Source organism: Lolium rigidum, chromosome 1 (assembly GCF_022539505.1).
Source record: "Lolium rigidum isolate FL_2022 chromosome 1, APGP_CSIRO_Lrig_0.1, whole genome shotgun sequence".
Taxonomy (NCBI): Eukaryota; Viridiplantae; Streptophyta; class Magnoliopsida; order Poales; family Poaceae; genus Lolium; species Lolium rigidum.
This window is the reverse complement of record NC_061508.1, coordinates 185179704-185187178: the sequence shown is the minus strand read 5'-3', so window position 1 is coordinate 185187178 and position 7475 is coordinate 185179704.

The window sequence follows — 7475 nt, the reverse complement described above, 5'->3', positions numbered from 1 at the left end:
TCGCACTGGCTCGAAGGGCGTCGAACCGTCAGTCGATGGAGACGCTCCCCTGAGCCTAGATGCGAACTAATCTTGATGAGCGTGGGAGATAGTTCGAAGCAAGCAACGCCAATCCAAGCACACCGAGAAGTACATTAGCAGATCGAAGATCGAACACATCAAAGACAAAGCTGCTGGGAAAGCTGGAGAAGAAATCGGCACACCTTCCAAACGCACATCAAACGCCAACAACCACCTCAAGCTCCCCAAGACCGCACCTTCAACAAGGGGAGCGGCCCAATCCAAGATTAGATTTTCACCTGGGGGGCTAGGAGGGGGAGGACAGTACCTCAACGGCGCCCACAACAGGGAAGGCAACACCTATGGACGTCGGTGGCATCGTGACCGGCACCACCGGTTAGGGATTTCTCCCGGTCGCAGAGTCCTGCCAACATCTGGGCCGATTCCGAACCAACAAGATTGGACGCATCTGAGGGGAGGAGGGGCTAGCGACTTCCGATCTAGCACCGATGACCATCGAGGGGGGGGGGAGCCATGGCCAACACCTGCCTCCTCCGCGACCCCTTGATACGTTGCAAACGTATCTATAATTTTTGATGCTCCATGCTTGTTTTACACCAATTTCTATATGTTTTATTTACACTTCGTTGCACTTTTATGCATTTTCTAGAACTAACCTATTGACAAGATGCCACAATGCAAGTTCCCTGTTTTCTGTTGTTTTGTATTTCAGAAAAGTTGTATAGGAAATATTCTCGGAATTGGACGAAACAAAAGCTGAAGTTCCTATTTTGTTGAACAAAGACGGAGTCCAGAGGGCAGACGAAGGAGGGCCAGACCAGGCCTAAGCGCGGCCCAGGCCCTGGCCGCGCGTAGGGATGGTCTAGGGCCCCCTAGCCTCCACCGACTTCTCACTTCCTCATATAAGAAGCCTCCTGACGCGTAAATCCTAAATCAATCAGCTTCCGTCCACGAAAAGTTCTGTAACTCCGCCGTCGCCGAAGACAAGAACCGGGGGACAGAAGTCTTTGTTCCGGCACCCTGCCGGGATGGGGAATTGCCCCCGGAGTTATCTCCATCGACTCCACCGCCATCTTCATCGCTGTTGCCGACTCCCATGATGAGGAGTGAGTAGTTCTCCCCCGAGGCTGAGGGCTTTACCGGTAGCTATGTGGTCTATCTATCTCTCCATGTATGATCTTTATGTGATCATGAGATTTGTAATCTAGTTGAATAAGTAGATGTTATTCTTCAACTATTGTGCTACTCAAGTGGTTTTATTATGTGATCTCTAGGGACACCTTGTCCAACGGTGTGAAGGTGACAGTGTGCACACCGTATTTGTTTCTTAAGCTTAATTTACAGAAATACTTATGAATTGTGGTGTCTAGTTAGTACCATCTTTGTATGCTCAAAGTGACAGCATGGGGCGTCCACAGATTGGGAATGCGAACTTTAAGGAGTGCTTATGCATCCCTACGCAGTGAATTTGTGTTCGTTATCAAACAGGAGAGTGGTTCAGAGTAGCATAGGTGAAGTGATAATATATATGTATTCAATTATGGTATCATTGCTGAGAGTGTCCACTAGTGAAAGTATGATCTCTAGGCCTTGTTTCGAAGTATTGAAGCACCGTTTAGAACCAGTTCTGCTACATGTTTGCTTGCTGCTATTTTTTATTTCAGATTGCAATTATCACTCATAATCATCCATATCACTTGTATTTTACTATCTCTTCACCGAACTAGTGCACCTATACACCTGACAAGTGTATTGGGTATGTTGGGGACACAAAAGACTTCTTGTATCGTAATTGCAGGGTTGCTTGAGAGGGACACCTTTGACCTCTACCGCCCTGAGTTCGATAAACCTTGGGTGATCCATTTAAGGGAAACTTACTTATGTTCTACAAACTTCTGCACTTTGAGGCCCAACACTATCTACAAGAAAAGAAGCGTGCGTAGACATCAGCCCTCCACCAGACTAGGACCGCCGACCTAAGATCATGAGCTCCTGATACGTCTCCGACGTATCGATAATTTCTTATGTTCCATGCCACATTATTGATGATATCTATATGTTTTATGCACACTTTATGTCATATTCGTGCATTTTCTGGAACTAACCTATTAACGAGAAGTCGAAGAGCCGATTCTGTTGTTTCTGCTGTTTTTGGTTTCAGAAATCCTAGTAAAGAAATATTCTCGGAATTGGACGAAATCAACGCCCGGGGTCCTATTTTGCCACGAAGCTTCCGGAAGACCGAAGGAGAGTCGAAGTGGGGCCACGAGGTGGCCGGACACCAGGGCGGCGCGGCCCGGTGCCCCGGCCGCGCCGACTCGTGGTGTGGGCCCCTCGTGCCGCCTCTTTACTCGCCCTTCCGCCTACAAATAGCCTCCGTCGCAAAACCCCCGGTACCGAGAGCCACGATACGGAAAACCTTGTCGAGACGCCGCCGCCGCCAATCCCATCTCGGGGGATTCTGGAGATCTCCTCCGGCACCCTGCCGGAGAGGGGGTTCATCTCCCGGAGGACTCTTCACCGCCATGGTCGCCTCCGGAGTGATGAGTGAGTAGTTCACCCCTGGACTATGGGTCCATAGCAGTAGCTAGATGGTTGTCTTCTTCTCATTATGCTTCATTGTTGGATCTTGTGAGCTGCCTAACATGATCAAGATCATCTATCTGTAATACTATATGTTGTGTTTGTCGGGATCCGATGGATAGAGAATACTATGTTATGTTAATTATCAAGTTATTACCTATGTGTTGTTTATGATCTTGCATGCTCTCCGTTATTAGTAGAGGCTCTGGCCAAGTTTTTGCTCTTAACTCCAAGAGGGAGTATTTATGCTCGATAGTGGGTTCATGCCTCCATTAAATCTGGGACGATGACGAGAAATTTCTAAGGTTGTGGATGTCTTGTTGCCACTAGGGATAAAACATTGATGCTATGTCTAAGGATGTAGTTATTGATTACATTACGCACCATACTTAATGCAATTGTCTCGTTGTTTTGCAACTTAATACCGGAAGGGGTTCGGATGATAACCTCGAAGGTGGACTTTTTAGGCATAGATGCATGTCTGGATAGCGGTCTATGTACTTTGTCGTAATGCCCAATTAAATCTCACTATATTTATCATGTCATGTATGTGCATTGTTATGCCCTCTCTATTTGTCAATTGCCCGACCGTAATTTGTTCACCCAACATGCTTTTATCTTATGGGAGAGACACCTCTAGTGAACTGTGGACCCCGGTCCTATTCTTTACATCGCATACAATCTACTGCAATACTTGTTTTACTGTTTTCTCGCAAACAATCATCTTCCACACAATACGGTTAATCCTTTGTTACAGCAAGCCGGTGAGATTGACAACCTCACTTGTTTCGTTGGGGCAAAGTACTTTGGTTGTGTTGTGCGGGTTCCACGTTGGCGCCGGAATCCCTGGTGTTGCGCCGCATTACATTCCGCCACCATCAACCTTCAACGTGCTTCTTGGCTCCTCCTGGTTCGATAAACCTTGGTTTCTTTCGAGGGAAAACTTGCTGCCGTGCGCATCACACCTTCCTCTTGGGGTTCCCAACGGACGTGTCATCTACGCGCATCAAGACCGTTTTCCGGCGCCGTTGCGGGGAGATCAAGACACGCTGCAAGGGGAGTCTCCACTTCCCAATCTCTTTACTTTGTTTTTGTCTTGCTTTATTTTATTTACTACTTTGTTTGTTGCATTATATCAAAACACAAAAAAATTAGTTGCTAGCTTTACTTTATTTACTGTCTTGCTTTCTATATCAAAAACACAAAAAAATTAGTTATTTGCATTTAGTTTACTTTTGTTATCATGTCTAGCTCTGTACCTGTTACTTCTTCACCTGAGGAATTAGTTTTTACTTTTAAACAAGGGGATGAGGAATGTTTTAAAGATGCTTGGTCCAGGATTTTTACTTCTTATCGTAAAGCTGAACCTCAAATGACTCTAAGTTTGCTCCTTAGTAATTTTTATTTTGGTCTTATGATTCGCTATAGATATGCCTTGGATGCTCTAGTGGCAGGAGATTTCCTTCATTGCAATGGGGATCAAGCTTTTAATGCCATAAAGAAGTTGATTGCATCACATGATTCAGCTAATAACTTTGATTCAGCCCTTATTAGCATTTATAATAGATTAAACACTCTTGAGACAAGTGCATCTCGCTTAAATGAAAATTATGGATATATTCGTAACCGTCTTGATCAAGTTTTAGTGAACTCTGAACCTTCATTATGGGATCCTACCATTAAAATTGCTATTGGTGACCAAACTCTTCATGCTAATTGTGATATTATGTCTGAATTTTGCCTAAAGCCTAAGAGAATTCATGAATCTTTGAGACTTTCGGAATTCACCGAAGGGGGAGAAGGAATAACTCTTATTGATAACTCTGTTATAATTCCTAAAGGAATAGCTGCGGGTGTGCATACAACCATTCTTGGGAGAACAATATCCATTGATTATCTTGTTATTGAATGCGCGGGAACAGGACAAATCACACTCGGAAGATCCCTGCTGAAACTATTGGGAGCAGTCATAGACATGAGAGAAGGCACCCTAAAATTCACCTCTATACCGGGGGTAGTCATATATTCCCTAAGCCAAAGAGTAAGAAAAAGAACAAGAAAGGTAAGGGTAAAGCCCAAGGTAATGTCGATGCTTCGTCTCTCGATAATACTTGATTTACACTTTCTCCGCCTAGCTGAAAGGCGTTAAAGAAAAGCGCTTATGGGAGACAACCCATGTTTTTACTACAGTATTTTTGTTTTATATTTGAGTCTTAGAAGTTGTTTACTACTGTAGCAACCTCTCCTTATCTTAGTTTTATGTTTTGTTGTGCCAAGTAAAGTCTTTGATAGTAAAGTGAATACTAGATTTGGATTAGTGCGCAGTTTCAGATTTCTTTGCTGTCACGAATTTCGACCTGCCTCCCTGTAGGTAGATCATAAAATTAAGCCAATTTACGTGCATGATCCTCAGATATGTACGCAACTTTCATTCAATTTGGGAATTTTCATTTTTGCAAGTCTGGTGCCTCAATAAAATCCATCTTTACGGACTGTTCTGTTTTGACAGATTCTGCCTTTTATTTCGCATTGCCTCTTTTGCTATGTTGGATGAATTTCTTTGATCCATTAATGTCCAGTAGCTTTATGCAATGTCCAGAAGTGATAAAAATGATTGTGTCACCTCTGAACATGTTAATTTTTTATTGTACACTAACCCTCTAATGAGTTGTTTCGAGTTTGGTGTGGAGGAAGTTTTCAAGGATCAAGAGAGGAGTATGATGCAATATGATCAAGGAGAGTGAAAGCTCTAAGCTTGGGGATGCCCCGATGGTTCACCCCTGCATATTCTAAGAAGACTCAAGCGTCTAAGCTTGGGGATGCCCAAGGCATCCCCTTCTTCATCGACAACATTATCAGGTTTCTCCCCTGAAACTATATTTTTATTCCGTCACGTCTTATGTGCTTTGCTTGGAGCGTCGGTTTGTTTTTGTTTTTGGTTTTGTTTGAATAAAATTGATCCTAGCATTCACTGTATGGGAGAGAGACACGCTCCGCTGTTGCATATGGACAAATATGTCCTTAGGCTTTACTCATAGTATTCATGGCGAAGGTTGAATCTTCTTCGTTAAATTGTTATATGGTTGGAATCGGGAAATGCTACATGTAGTATTTCTAAAATGTCTTGGATAATTTGATACTTGGAAATTGTTGTGCTCATGTTTAAGCTCTTGCATCATATACTTTGCACCCATTAATAAAGAAATACATAGAGCTTGCTAAAATTTGGTTTGCATATTTGGTCTCTCTAAAGTCTAGATAATTTCTAGTATTGAGTTTTGAACAACAAGGAAGACGGTGTAGAGTCTTATAATGTTTTCAATATGTCTTTTATGTGAGTTTTGCTGCACCGTTCATCCTTGTGTTTGTTTCAAATAACCTTGCTAGCCTAAACCTTGTATCGAGAGGGAATACTTCTCATGCATCCAAAATCCTTGAGCCAACCACTATGCCATTTGTGTCCACCATACCTACTTACTACATGGTATTTCTCCGCCATTCCAAAGTAAATTGCTTGAGTGCTACCTTTAAAAATTCCATCATTCGCCTTTACAATATATAGCTCATGGGACAAATAGCTTAAAAACTATTGTGGTATTGAATATGTACTTATGCACTTTATCTCTTATTTAAGTTGCTTGTTGTGCGATAACCATGTTCCTGGGGACGCTATCAACTACTCTTTGTTGAATATCATGTGAGTTGCTATGCATGTCCGTCTTGTCTGAAGTAAGAGAGATCTACCACCTTAATGGTTGGAGCATGCATATTGTTAGAGAAGAACATTGGGCCGCTAACTAAAGCCATGATTCATGGTGGAAGTTTCAGTTTTGGACATATATCCTCAATCTCATATGAGAACACTAATTGTTGCCACATGCTTATGCATTAAAGAGGAGTCCATTATCTGCTGTCCATGTTGTCCCGGTATGGATGTCTAAGTTGAGAATAATCAAAAGCGAGAAATCCAAAATGCGAGCTTTCTCCTTAGACCTTTGTACGAAGCGGCATGGAGGTACCCCATTGTGACACTTGGTTAAAACATGTGTATTGCGATGATCCGGTAGTCCAAGCTAATTAGGACAAGGTGCGGGCACTATTAGTATACTATGCACGAGGCTTGCAACTTGTAAGATATAATTTACATAACTCATATGCTTTATTACTACCGTTGACAAAATTGTTTCATGTTTTCAAAATAAAAGCTCTAGCACAAATATAGCAATCGATGCTTTCCTCGTTGAAGGACCTTTCTTTTACTTTTTATGTTGAGTCAGTTCACCTATCTCTCTCCACCTCAAGAAGCAAACACTTGTGTGAACTGTGCATTGATTCCTACATACTTGCATATTGCACTTGTTATATTACTCTATGTTGACAATTATCCATGAGATATACATGTTATAAGTTGAAAGCAACCGCTAAAACTTAATCTTCCTTTGTGTTGCTTCAATACCTTTACTTTGATTTATAGCTTTATGAGTTAACTCTTATGCAAGACTTATTGATGCTTGTCTTGAAGTACTATTCATGAAAAGTCTTTGCTTTATGATTCATTTGTTTACTCATGTCATTACCATTGTTTTGATCGCTGCATTCATTACATATGCTTACAATAGTATGATCAAGGTTATGATGGCATGTCACTCCGGAAATTATCATTGTTATCGTTTACCTGCTCGGGACGAGCGAGAACTAAGCTTGGGGATGCTGATACGTCTCCGACGTATCGATAATTTCTTATGTTCCATGCCACATTATTGATGATATCTACATGTTTTATGCACACTTTATGTCATATTCGTGCATTTTCCGGAACTAACCTATTAACGAGATGCCGAAGAGCCGATTCTGTTGTTCTCGCTGTTTTT